Below are 15,775 nucleotides of genomic sequence, written 5' to 3' on the forward strand. Positions count from 1 at the left end.
TTTTTCCGATTAATCTTAACTTCAAATTAGCACCTGGATTTTCGTGAAGACTGTCTCTTACCATCCTATAAGACTTGACCAACACATTGTTTGAATCTAACATAACCTTCAAAAATTTTATAATCTGGAGATCATATGATATTGAACTTGATGTAGAAGCGCTCTTTGGTCCACTGAAAATATTATAAAAAATTATTTATTGTTAGTAAATAAATTAAAATGAATTGAATTGATTTACCAAAGTTAATTGTAAAAATTTACCCAATACTTGTTGATCTATTTGAAATCTCGTTCTCCGTATCATATATGTATAACTGACAGAATTTTGGTCTAGATCCACCTGTCGGTAGAAGACTTCCCATACTATGATAATTTTGACCACTAAGTCTAAATATGTATGGTGCGTTGCCCGTGTTGATGGATGAATCAACTTTTCCTCCCATGGATGTAAATGAAAACATTGAATTGTAACGTCGAATGTTCTTCATGAAGTGTTTGCTTTTAGAATCTACGGAACGGTAAAGATTTTTATAAGATGACGGTGCTTCTTTTAAGGGTGGTAGTTCAACTTTGCCGTAACCACAACATAACGAATAAGATGTATTCTCGTTTTTTTTGCCTCTAAGCGATTCATCTTTCCATAGTTTTGCATGACAAATTTGACATATGACAATCTGGTCTCCATGATCCAAGTAATCTGTTGAATCCCATAAATAAATTAAAAATAATGAATATAATTAAAAATATTAAATTTTCTATATTTATGATCACCTTGTGAAGTTCCGCGAAAAACATCTTCAATAATATGGTCATCATTAATTTCTTCATCTAATGTCAAGTCAATCATAGGTATAGCAGATATGTGTGTAGTCTTTCTTTTTAATTGATGTTTTCCTTTTGGTAACTTGATTGATGAACATTTTTGAGTGATGGTTGAACGACCGGTAGATGTCATGCCAATACCAAACAATGTATTATCATTGTTAATAGATAGCGGTGTTTGAATGTTATTATGAAAAATATAATTTCCTAAAAAAATAAAAATACAAATTATAACGTTAGGAATTTGTATAAATTATATAACTGGTAAACATATATTTTAGAATATGTCTATAAAGAAATGCATACCATTTGAAATGTTAGATAAAAGATATTCTAACATTTACATCTGCAGACTAAGAATGAATAGTTGTATGTTGATATACAAATGATTTGACTGAGTTTAGATTTTCCTTATGTGATGTAACGTTTCTGTAGTTATCTACCGATACTAAATGACTACGACGATTGTAGACATCTGTTATGTAATGAAAAAAAAGAAATATTGTTAGTAATAAAACTAATAAAATTAATTATAAAAAAACAATTAAACTTTAGAATTTAGCAATTTGATATAATTTATATAGTTCAAAAAGAATTATAAAATAAAAGAATAACAATACCGTTATTTGATATGTAAGAAACATGTGTAATATGTGATTTTTGATGGGTAGATGTGTTAGAATTTACTTTGGATTTTTTATTATCCAAATATAACTTTCTAATTTTTCTCCTCTCTTTAGCGTTTGTAGAAGCTGTAATGTTAATTGAACCTGTAAAATGATAGTAAATAATTTAAGAACATTTTTTATATAAAATTAAATATATTATATTTTATAAAAAATTATTTATTTTTAAAATAATAATGAACAATAGATTAAAAATAAATAAATAAAATATATTAAATATTTAAAACAAAGTAAGAAAATTACCGTATTGGCTAAAATGAGTAGCATGTGCAATAGATATATGTTGAGACGATTCCGCGGTATAGTTATTCTTAGATTTTTTATTATCCATGTATAACTTTCTCGTTCTTCTTCTTTCTCTAGCATATGTAGCATCCATATTCTTCTTTGATATATAATAAAATCAATAAAGTTAACTTATAAAATTAATAATTTTAAAATAACTATTACAAATGATTGGTAACCTATACAATCCAAATAAACTTCAATTTCTTAGAAATTGAATAATAATAACAAACCAAAGATAGTTATAAATCATAATGCGAAACTTATGTTATATGGCAATACAATTGGAGAAACATAATATATTTATCGATCATAAAAGTGGTTTTTTTTATGTTAGAGAAAGTGATAACGTATTTTTATCATTGTTCATGCTTGATTTTGATAGTACAATGGAAATTCCACTACCCATATATATATATATATATATATATATATATATATATATATATATATATATATATATATATATATATATATTGAAAATTCCAATACAACTAATGTATTCAAATGTTTAACATATTCGGGTTGACATTTAAAACCGTATTTATGCGTAAAGTAAATCAAAAACATGAGAAATTAAATAAATTTAATTTTAACCATTTTAAAGATTATTCATAATTTTTTATTTATAATAAAACCCACCTAAAAGTTATCACTATTCCCCAAACTTTCCCCTTTCCCTTTTATCTGTAACACACACGATGAAACAAAAAACTCAGCCCTAGAATTTTGATTACATACACATTTCCATAGCCACCGTTCGATTTCTTAAAGGTTGTGAACGTTTATCCATGTATATCGATAAAGGAAGATACTAATATACCATCGATTAGAAATGTGAAGTGAAGAAAAGCTTACGTCGAGTAATCCCGCTGTCGAACTCAGAGACTGGTTGAACGCAACATTGGGGTTTGAAGAAAGCAAGATTCAAGGTAAGAAATGATCAACTGATGGTTAATCTTAGTTTTTGTAACACCCAAAGTTTTGAAGACCAAGAAAGGGAAGAAAACCCTAAGTTTAGGGGTCGACTCGGCGAGTCCAAGGAGGGACTCGGCGAGTCGGAGCGGGATCCGGGTCGAGGAGTAAGTGACCAACTCGGCGAGTCGGCCAAGTGGACTCGGCGAGTCTGGTCTGTGCGTGGAAGACCCTAAATTCGGGACTTGGAGCCTATATAAACGTCTTAATCTCCTTCCTAGGGTTCCTTACTGCCTCTTAAGCCCTGGATATCAAACCCTAGCCGCCATATCCTCTATTTGATCCATTTATTGTCTTCAAGAGTGCATTAAGCTTGGAGAAAGAAGAAGAATCTTGAGAGTGCAAGAAGGGGGATGTAGATCCGGGATTTGGAAGTCATTTCTGAGCTTTTGGAGGTATAAACTAGTTCCTGGACCCTTTTTGCATCTAGATTTATGTGTGGTTGTTGGGGCTCTTTAGCCATAATGATATTATTTTGAATTAGGAGCCGGATCTGGAGTTGCTACTTCAAATCCAAGTGTGTTATGGACTGGAGAAGCATAAAGTATCAGCCCTTGAGTCGATTTTGAAGCCCCTTGGCCTTAAACCCTAGTTTATGGTGCTTTTTGCCTAGATCTCCCTCTCTACACGTAAAGTTTGCAACTTTACGTGGGGGATAGGCTTGGGAAGGGTAGATCTACAGTTTGGAGTCCATGCATGACTCAAAAGTCCTCTGCATGTATGTAGATCTGAATGGACTCGGCGAGTCCTTCGAGTGGTCTCGGCGAGTAGCTTGAAGATGAGGAGGAACTCGACGAGTGGGATGAACAGCTCGTCGAGTCGGATGAAGATGGGCATGAACTCGGCGAGTTGGATGAAGATTGTCGTGTGCTCGGCGAGTCTGTTCTTAGACTCGGCGAGTCAGGTCGCGTAGTCCCAAACCCTTCGAGTTAAGACTCGAGTCAGCGAGTCGAGCAAGGACTCAGTGAGTTGGTCAGGACAGGATTCGGGAATCTGTAGACTCGGCGAGTCAGGGGCTAACTCGGCGAGTCAAGTCGCGATTGGAAGGACTTTGAGCATAAGAACTCGGCGAGTCAGTAAGTGGACTCGGCGAGTAGGGTTGACCTGGAAGGTTGACTTTGACCAGGACTTTGACTTTGACAAGAGTTGACTTAGTTGACCTTTGAAGGTCAGTTAGACTAAGTGTTATGTTGATATTGGTAGCTCGGGGAGCTAGTGGAGCAGCAGTTCGGAGTTAGTGGTCAGGTAGCGGTCAAAGGGATTAGCAGCAGCAGTTCAGCAGTATTAGGTGAGTTTCCCTGTGCATGAATGGGTCTACGGCCACAATGCCGGCCCATGTAGTTATGAGTAGAAGATCAGGGGTTAGCCTTAGGCCCAGTATGCTAGTATGATATTCGGGACGAGGTCCAATGATAAAGGGCGGGTGCCCAAGGAATGGTTTATGTAGTAGTTTATACTTGTTGTCTGTGTGATACTTGTATGTGCCTGGTAGGGAGGTGAGTGTGGGCGAGGTCCTGAATCTCACCAATAGCAGAGTGTGGATGGTGTTCCACATCTAAGTAGCAGCAGAGCAGGGGCGAGGCCCAAGTTAGGGAAGGAGTGAGGGTGGGCTGGGCCCGTACCCCACTATCATCAGGAGTATGGACGGGGTTCCATGACTCATCAGTAGCAGGACAAGGGCGGGGCCCAAAGATAGGCGAGGCCTTAGAACAAGAGCCGTTAGTATATGTTTAGCTTATATGATGTTATGTGATATGTGTATGTGTTATTATATGTTAGTGGGCGGGGCCCTGTGACAGGCGAGGCCTAAGTAAAACAGATCTGTATCCGAGCGGGGCTCGAAGCCAGGCGGGGCCTGGGGCGGCGGGGCCGTCGTAGCGGGCGAGGCCCGAGGTAGGGGGCGAGGCCCAGGATAGCGGGCGTAGCCCGGTATGTGCAGTATGTGGTTACGCATGGTATGTGGTAGGGTGGGGAACTCACTAAGCTTCGTGCTTATGGTTTTCAGTTTTGTTTTCAGGTACTTCCGGTAGCGGAGGGAAGAGCTCGGGGTGATCGCATGGCACACACCATAGTTTAGACAGCCTGGGAATGTTTACTCTGATAACGAATATGTATTTTGGAAACTAATACCTTGTTTATGTTTTGAAATGATGAATTTGCTTAACGTAATGTTTTAATTAAAAGAAATTTTTAGTCTTGAATTTTGGGACGTTACAAGTTGGTATCAGAGCCTTGGTTTGAGGAATTCGGACATGCTCTCGAGCGTGTCTGAACTTAAACTGAGGGATTGGTATAGAAGTTTTCAAAATGAAAAGACAGTTTTGTAAAAAGAGAGTTTTGGAAAAGAAAACAGTTTTAGAAAGGAAAAAATAATTCAAAAAGAGAAGAACTTTGAAAAGAGAAAAAGGGTGTGGTGCATGCAATCAACCGAGCTCAAGTAAGTACCCCAAAATACCCATACAAGTTTATGTTATGATTATCAGTTGATAGAACAGTATGCTAGATTAGGACTAAGGATCTAGGAATGATGCCTTATGTGCCTATTATATGTGTTTGAGCTGCATGATAGTGCTGATTAGACAGTAGTAGGATAGCCTATTTAGGTTATGCCTGAGTTTATGAGTTTGTGTTGCATGTTAGTTCAGATTCTTGCTGTTTGGATATGATTGCTTGAGTATGTTGTGGTTAGATTTTCCCCTTGTCCGAATGCTGCTTGCTTTGTGCATTGTGGGATTTTGAGTGATGGGAGTTAGCCATTAGGTGGATACGTCACGTCACATGTGATCAGGGTTGAATAATCTCAGAGTGCTGGATTTGGCCCTATTGCATAACTCTTGTTTGAGTCCAACCGTTGTAGGGACGAGTCTTTTACTTGAAGGATTATCTGAGCCTCGTCACATGTGATGGTATCCAGGTGATGGCTAATTGGCATCACAAGGAGACCTTCAGCAGCTGAGGACTGTTTGAGTTGAGTCAGAGGTTTCCCTAGGGTAAGCCTAGGATGAGATAGTGCTGGGAGCAGTAGTAGTGGATAAGGGACCTGGTGGAGTCAAAGCAATTCCTGAGGAAAGTACGGATAGATGTGGAAGGTAGTATGGGCCCGTACTACTGAAAGCAGAGGATCCGTACTTGATTCGGGAAGGGCCACGACAAGACCGGGAACCTAGTAGGGGGTGTGTTTGGCCTCGCAGCAGTGATGAGTTTTCTGATAGTGGTTGTGTTATATGTTGCAGCATGGTGACGTTGCGAGAGAGACCAGCGGGCGGATCAGGCGCCGGAGAGGGATCAGGCTCGGGTTCAGGGGTCGAGCAGCTCGAGGAGCGGATAAGAGAGCTGATATTAGCTGAGGTTACGCGCAGTATCCTAGCTCAGACTCCTGTGATCTTTGGCACGGTCAAGGAGGGTATACTGGAGATCTTGGATGAGAAGCTGGGAGCCTTCTGTACCGTGATGATGGCGTTGTTGGGAGCACGTACCTTGACATTTCGAGAGTTCAGGGCTTGCGGGGCACCAGATTATCATGGGGCTAGGGACCCCATTGCTAGCAGCAGATGGTTGGCTGATGTTGCCAACGCTTTTCGTACGAGCAAGTGTCCCGAGGGGGACAAGGTTAGACTCGCCTCCTGTCTTCTAAAGGACAGAGCGAGGGATTGGTGGGAGGAGATTGGTCATGCTTTGGGGGATGATGCCGCGTTGGACGCGATGACTTGGAGCGATTTCTCGGCCAGGTTCAGGGCGGAGTTTTCGCCGATTATTGAGGTGCAGCAGCTGGCACGAGAGTTTCAGGATTTGACGCAGACTACTGAGACTGTGGCGGAGATCACCGCCAAGTTCAGGGAGAGGGCTCTTCTTGTGCCGCAATATGTCGCAGATGAGGAGATGAAGAAGGCTCGGTACCATGAGATGTTGAGGGATGACATCAGGGAGTTCGTGAGCAGATCCAGCTGTAAGACGCTGGAAGATATGATTTCTCGGGCTAGAGAAAGGGAAATTGATTTGGAGAAAATCCGGAAGAGGAAGCCGGATGAGGTTCAGGTAGCTACGGGATCGGGCAAAAGTCCCAAGGGATCGGATTCGAGATCGAGGGATCATCAGGACCGCAGTCGGTGAGGAAAGTGTGGAAGGGCGCATGGGGGCGCGTGCAGGAGTGGTAGCGGTGGTGAGTCCGGTTGTTTCAAGTGCGGTCGGACTGGCCATTTCAGCAGGGATTGTACTGTTACCGCCGCGCAGGGATCAGACTTGATATGTTTTCACTACAACCAGCGGGGCCACAAGAAGGCCCAGTGTCCCAGTTTGTTTTCAGCAGGACGGGTGATGGCACCCGCCCCTGCAACTTTGAGGATCACGGATGGACGTCAGGGTCGGGTAGAGGCACCTGCGGCAGGGAGCAGGGCTTTTCAGATGACAACCTTGGAGACGAGAGCAACGCCGGACTCACATTCGTTAATAGCGGAAACACAATAAGGTAGAAATGGTTTTGGTTCGATTTTTGAAATTTGAGTGTTTGTTTAAACATTTGAATTTTGAAATTGCTAAATTTTAGACAAAATCTCGTTAATGATTATTTAGGGGATCATATGAGTAAATAAAACAATTATTTTATTTGATATACCTTCTAAATTATATGAGTTTTGTATCATTGTATAGTAAGGTTTTCAATTTTATGTATAATACAGATAATCCATATCTGATCCATATTTCAGTTGTGATCAAGAATCGATGTTTTGGTGGGTCACTGTGTTTCAAGATACTTATGTTAGTTTAAATCATTGTTCATTTTTATCAAACTTTATCTTTTTGCATACCTTTAATCCCTATTTCAATCAAAATCACTTAGTTTTTACTACTGCTTCATTATCTTGCAGGCCAATAAAAATGGTATGTGACAAATTGCAGAAATCCATATAGTTTATTAAAACTCTTATTACTTGATGTATAAGTGCATGCATAGATGTTTATTTAGGATTTTATGCACAAGGGTTAAAATGAAAAATAACAATGCTACTTTTATTAATTAGATTTGTTTATCATTAGTTATATTGCCTAAAACATAGTGATCAGTACAATTAATTTATATGTTAAATTCAATTATTTGTATCAAACACATTTTAATTGAATATCGAAACCCTTAGGGTCTATTTGTTTTGCATAATATTTTAGAATGTATTGAATCTGTTAATACACAATTCTTCATTAAAAGATGGCAACCCTAAGATGATATTTAGTTGAGATAAAAATTTTGTGTTTATTTTATTTATATTTCTTATTATTTAACATATCTTTTAATCAACATATGCAATACACAATATTTAGTATTTTATAACCAATATTCTTAAATTGACAGGTAGGTGGTATGTGTAGCCTAAACAAATGATAATTGGACAAAAATGGTAATGAACTAATATTATGTTAATTTTTCGTTAGGTATCGTACCTTTATTTATTCCTATTATAACATTCTACTGTCAAAAAATTGTTGTTTACACTTTTGTAGCAATATATATTAATTTTGCTCTTAAACCACTAAATCAATAACTGTTTCTCTGACTCCCGGAGGAATAATTGGTTCCAAAATAAGCATTGTATTTTGAAATGTGCTATAGGTAGCAATATATATTACTTAACTAACAAAATTAATAATTTCTTGTTTTCTTTAGATATGGAAGAATATAAGGCTATGGGCACCATTCTTAAAATGTGGTCAGCTAACAAAACCTCAATCTTTCAGGGTTTTACTTCAGGTAATAATAATATGATTGAAATTTTTTGTATTTGTTTTTGTTTTTGTAAATATTTGATTTGTGAAATTTAAATTGTCTTATTTTCGTCCTCCTACAAAGCTGGAAATATCAATGAATAAGCAACATGTAATCAACCAGAATTAAGATCTTCAGTCAATCTCATTTTGAAGCACAATCACAATCACAGACTGGGCTACTTTAGAATAGGAATAAGAAACATCCAAATTCAAAGTCAAATATAAACAACTGCTACAAATAGAAGTCTATATAATATATGTTTGAAAATTAAAAAATAAATGTGGTGTATGTTAAATAACAAAATTATTCCAAGATCATAAGTGATTTAAATAACAAAATTATTTCTAAATCATAAATTAACATTCATAATAATATATTATGAATGTAGGTTAAACATACTAATAAAAAAACAATCATCCCCAACAAATGTGTAATGAATATATAATGTTAAGTTGTAAAATACCTGTTCATCTATTAAGATTAATTATTTTAAAGATTATTCATAATTTTTGATTTATAATAAAACCCACCTAAAAGTTATCACTATTCCCCAAACTTTCCCCTTTCCCTTTTATCTGTAACACACACGATGAAACAAAAAACCCAGCCCTAGAATTTTGATTACACACACATTTCCACAGCCACCGTTCGATTTCTTAAAGGTTGTGAACGTTTATCCATGTATATCGATAAACGAAGATACTAATATACCACCAATTAGAAATGTGAAGTGAAGAAAAGCTTACGTCGAGTAATCCCGCTGTCGAACTCAGAGACTGGTTGAACGCAACATTGGGGTTTGAAGAAAGCAAGATTCAAGGTAAGAGATGATCAACTGATGGTTAATCTTAGTTTTTTTTTTAACATAAAATAGATTATGTCGAAGAAAATTTACCTGTTTTTCTTTGTTCCAGAAATGTTGTGACTGAAGATATAAGCGAAAAGTTAAGCCGTTCAAAAGAATAAACTCACATTCGTTAATAGCGGAAACACAATAAGGTAGAAATGGTTTTGGTTCGATTTTTGAAATTTGAGTGTTTGTTTAAACATTTGAATTTTGAAATTGCTAAATTTTAGACAAAATCTCGTTAATGATTATTTAGGGGATCATATGAGTAAATAAAACAATTATTTTATTCGATATACCTTCTAAATTATATGAGTTTTGTATCATTGTATAGTAAGGTTTTCAATTTTATGTATAATACAGATAATCCATATCTGATCCATATTTCAATTGTGATCAAGAATCGATGTTTTGGTGGGTCACTGTGTTTCAAGATACTTATGTTAGTTTAAATCGTTGTTCATTTTTATCAAACTTTATCTTTTTGCATACCTTTAATCTCTATTTCAATCAAAATCACTTAGTTTTTACTACTGCTTCATTATCTTGCAGGCCAATAAAAAGGGTATGTGACAAATTACAGAAATCCATATAGTTTATTAAAACTCTTATTACTTGATGTATAAGTGCGTGCATAGATGTTTATTTAGGATTTTATGCACAAGGGTTAAAATGAAAAATAACAATGCTACTTTTATTAATTAGATTTGTTTATCATTAGTTATATTGCCTAAAACATAGTGATCAGTACAATTAATTTAGATGTTAAATTCAATTATTTGTATCAAACGCATTTTAATTGAATATCGAAACCCTTAGGGTCTATTTGTTTTGCATAATATTTTAGAATGTATTGAATCTGTTAATACACAATTCTTCATTAAAAGATGGCAACCCTAAGATGATATTTAGTTGAGATAAAAATTTTGTGTTTATTTTATTTATATTTCTTATTATTTAACATATCTTTTAATCAACATATGCAATACACAATATTTAGTATTTTATAACCAATATTCTTAAATTGACAGGTAGGTGGTATGTGTAGCCTAAACAAATGATAATTGGACAAAAATGGTAATGAACTAATATTATGTTAATTTTTCGTTAGGTATCGTACCTTTATTTATTCCTATTATAACATTCTACTATCAAAAAATTGTTGTTTACACTTTTGTAGCAATATATATTAATTTTGCTCTTAAACCACTAAATCAATAACTGTTTCTCTGACTCCCGGAGGAATAATTGGTTCCAAAATAAGCATTGTATTTTGAAATGTGCTATAGGAAGCAATATATATTACTTAACTAACAAAATTAATAATTTCTTGTTTTCTTTAGATATGGAAGAATCTAAAGCTGTGGGCACCATTCTTAAAATGTGGTCAGCTAACAAAACCTCAATCTTTCAGGGTTTTACTTCAGGTAATAATAATATGATTGAAATTTTTTATATTTGTTTTTGTTTTTGTAAATATTTGATTTGTGAAATTTAAATTGTCTTATTTTCGTCCTCCTACAAAGCTGGAAATATCAATGAATAAGCAACATGTAATCAACCAGAATTAAGATCTTCAGTCAATCTCATTTTGAAGCACAATCACAATCACAGACTGGGCTACCTTAGAATAGGGATAAGAAACATCCAAATTCAAAGTCAAATATAAACAACTGCTACAAATAGAAGTCTATATAATATATGTTTGAAAATTAAAAAATAAATGTGGTGTATGTTAAATAACAAAATTATTCCAAGATCATAAGTGATTTAAATAACAAAATTATTTCTAAATCATAAATTAACATTCATAATAATATATTATGAATGTAGGTTAAACTACTAATAAAAAAAACAATCATCCCCAACAAATGTGTAATGAATATATAATGTTAAGTTGTAAAATACCTGTTCATCTATTAAGATTAATTATTTTAAAGATTATTCATAATTTTTGATTTATAATAAAACCCACCTAAAAGATATCACTATTCCCCAAACTTTCCCCTTTCCCTTTTATCTGTAACACACACGATGAAACAAAAAACCCAGCCCTAGAATTTTGATTACATACACATTTCCACAGCCACCGTTCGATTTCTTAAAGGTTGTGAACGTTTATCCATGTATATCGATAAAGGAAGATACTAATATACCACCGATTAGAAATGTGAAGTGAAGAAAAGCTTACGTCGAGTAATCCCGCTGTCGAACTCAGAGACTGGTTGAACGCAACATTGGGGTTTGAAGAAAGCAAGATTCAAGGTAAGAGATGATCAACTGATGGTTAATCTTAGTTTTTTTTAACATAAAATAGATTATGTCGAAGAAAATTTACCTGTTTTTCTTTGTTCCAGAAATGTTGTGACTGAAGATATAAGCGAAAAGTTAAGCCGTTCAAAAGAATAAACTCACATTCGTTAATAGCGGAAACACAATAAGGTAGAAATGGTTTTGGTTCGATTTTTGAAATTTGAGTGTTTGTTTAAACATTTGAATTTTGAAATTGCTAAATTTTAGACAAAATCTCGTTAATGATTATTTAGGGGATCATATGAGTAAATAAAACAATTATTTTATTTGATATACCTTCTAAATTATATGAGTTTTGTATCATTGTATAGTAAGGTTTTCAATTTTATGTATAATACAGATAATCCATATCTGATCCATATTTCAATTGTGATCAAGAATCGATGTTTTGGTGGGTCACTGTGTTTCAAGATACTTATGTTAGTTTAAATCATTGTTCATTTTTATCAAACTTTATCTTTTTGCATACCTTTAATCCCTATTTCAATCAAAATCACTTAGTTTTTACTACTGCTTCATTATCTTGCAGGCCAATAAAAATGGTATGTGACAAATTGCAGAAATCCATATAGTTTATTAAAACTCTTATTACTTGATGTATAAGTGAATGCATAAATGTTTATTTAGGATTTTATGCACAAGGGTTAAAATGAAAAATAACAATGCTACTTTTATTAATTAGATTTGTTTATCATTAGTTATATTGCCTAAAACATAGTGATCAGTACAATTAATTTATATGTTAAATTCAATTATTTGTATCAAACACATTTTAATTGAATATCGAAACCCTTAGGGTCTATTTGTTTTGCATAATATTTTAGAATGTATTGAATCTGTTAATACACAATTCTTCATTAAAAGATGGCAACCCTAAGATGATATTTAGTTGAGATAAAAATTTTGTGTTTATTTTATTTATATTTCTTATTATTTAACATATCTTTTAATCAACATATGCAATACACAATATTTAGTATTTTATAACCAATATTCTTAAATTGACAGGTAGGTGGTATGTGTAGCCTAAACAAATGATAATTGGACAAAAATGGTAATGAACTAATATTATGTTAATTTTTCGTTAGGTATCGTACCCTTATTTATTCCTATTATAGCATTCTACTATCAAAAAATTGTTGCTTACACTTTTGTAGCAATATATATTAATTTTGCTCTTAAACCACTAAATCAATAACTGTTTCTCTAACTCCCGGAGGAATAATTGGTTCCAAAATAAGCATTGTATTTTGAAATGTGCTATAGGTAGCAATATATATTACTTAACTAACAAAATTAATAATTTCTTGTTTTCTTTAGATATGGAAGAATCTAAAGCTGTGGGCACCATTCTTAAAATGTGGTCAGCTAACAAAACCTCAATCTTTCAGGGTTTTACTTCAGGTAATAATAATATGATTGAAATTTTTTGTATTTGTTTTTGTTTTTGTAAATATTTGATTTGTGAAATTTAAATTGTCTTATTTTCGTCCTCCTACAAAGCTGGAAATATCAATGAATAAGCAACATGTAATCAACCAGCATTAAGATCTTCAGTCAATCTCATTTTGAAGCACAATCACAATCACAGACTGGGCTACTTTAGAATAGGAATAAGAAACATCCAAATTCAAAGTCAAATATAAACAACTGCTACAAATAGAAGTCTATATAATATATGTTTGAAAATTAAAAAATAAATGTGGTGTATGTTAAATAACAAAATTATTCCAAGATCATAAGTGATTTAAATAACAAAATTATTTCTAAATCATAAATTAACATTCATAATAATATATTATGAATGTAGGTTAAACATACTAATAAAAAAAACAATCATCCCCAACAAATGTGTAATGAATATATAATGTTAAGTTGTAAAATACCTGTTCATCTATTAAGATTAATTATTTTAAAGATTATTCATAATTTTTGATTTATAATAAAACCCACCTAAAAGTTATCACTATTCCCTAAACTTTCCCCTTTCCCTTTTATCTGTAACACACACGATGAAACAAAAAACCCAGCCCTAGAATTTTGATTACACACACATTTCCACAGCCACCGTTCGATTTCTTAAAGGTTGTGAACGTTTATCCATGTATATCGATAAAGGAAGATACTAATATACCACCGATTAGAAATGTGAAGTGAAGAAAAGCTTACGTCGAGTAATCCCGCTGTCGAACTCAGAGACTGGTTGAACGCAACATTTGGGTTTGAAGAAAGCAAGATTCAAGGTAAGAGATGATCAACTGATGGTTAATCTTAGTTTTTTTTTTAACATAAAATAGATTATGTCGAAGAAAATTTACCTGTTTTTCTTTGTTCCAGAAATGTTGTGACTGAAGATATAAGCGAAAAGTTAAGCCGTTCAAAAGAATAAACTCACATTCGTTAATAACGGAAACACAATAAGGTAGAAATGGTTTTGGTTCGATTTTTGAAATTTGAGTGTTTGTTTAAACATTTGAATTTTGAAATTGCTAAATTTTAGACAAAATCTCGTTAATGATTATTTAGGGGATCATATGAGTAAATAAAACAATTATTTTATTTGATATACCTTCTAAATTATATGAGTTTTGTATCATTGTATAGTAAGGTTTTCAATTTTATGTATAATACAGATAATCCATATCTGATCCATATTTCAGTTGTGATCAAGAATCGATGTTTTGGTGGGTCACTGTGTTTGAAGATACTTATGTTAGTTTAAATCATTGTTCATTTTTATCAAACTTTATCTTTTTGCATACCTTTAATCCCTATTTCAATCAAAATCACTTAGTTTTTACTACTGCTTCATTATCTTGCAGGCCAATAAAAATGGTATGTGACAAATTGCAGAAATCCATATAGTTTATTAAAACTCTTATTACTTGATGTATAAGTGAATGCATAAATGTTTATTTAGGATTTTATGCACAAGGGTTAAAATGAAAAATAACAATGCTACTTTTATTAATTAGATTTGTTTATCATTAGTTATATTGCCTAAAACATAGTGATCAGTACAATTAATTTATATGTTAAATTCAATTATTTGTATCAAACACATTTTAATTGAATATCGAAACCCTTAGGGTCTATTTGTTTTGCATAATATTTTAGAATGTATTGAATCTGTTAATACACAATTCTTCATTAAAAGATGGCAACCCTAAGATGATATTTAGTTGAGATAAAAATTTTGTGTTTATTTTATTTATATTTCTTATTATTTAACATATCTTTTAATCAACATATGCAATACAAAATATTTAGTATTTTATAACCAATATTCTTAAATTGACAGGTAGGTGGTATGTGTAGCCTAAACAAATGATAACTGGACAAAAATGGTAATGAACTAATATTATGTTAATTTTTCGTTAGGTATCGTACCTTTATTTATTCCTATTATAACATTCTACTATCAAAAAATTGTTGTTTACACTTTTGTAGCAATATATATTAATTTTGCTCTTAAACCACTAAATCAATAACTGTTTCTCTGACTCCCGGAGGAATAATTGGTTCCAAATAAACATTGTATTTTGAAATGTGCTATAGGTAGCAATATATATTACTTAACTAACAAAATTAATAATTTCTTGTTTTCTTTAGATATGGAAGAATCTAAAGCTTTGGGCACCATTCTTAAAATGTGGTCAGCTAACAAAACCTCAATCTTTCAGGGTTTTACTTCAGGTAATAATAATATGATTGAAATTTTTTGTATTTGTTTTTGTTTTTGTAAATATTTGATTTGTGAAATTTAAATTGTCTTATTTTCGTCCTCCTACAAAGCTGGAAATATCAATGAATAAGCAACATGTAATCAACCAGAATTAAGATCTTCAGTCAATCTCATTTTGAAGCACAATCACAATCACAGACTGGGCTACTTTAGAATAGAAATAAGAAACATCCAAATTCAAAGTCAAATACAAACAACTGCTACAAATAGAAGTCTATATAATATATGTTTGAAAATTAAAAAATAAATGTGGTGTATGTTAAATAACAAAATTATTCCAAGATCATAAGTGATTTAAATAAAAAAATTATTTCTAAACCATAAATTAACATTCATAATAATAT

This window comes from Lactuca serriola, chromosome 2 (assembly GCF_051521515.1).
Source record: "Lactuca serriola cultivar US96UC23 chromosome 2, Lser_US96UC23_V15, whole genome shotgun sequence".
NCBI classification, from domain to species: domain Eukaryota; kingdom Viridiplantae; phylum Streptophyta; class Magnoliopsida; order Asterales; family Asteraceae; genus Lactuca; species Lactuca serriola.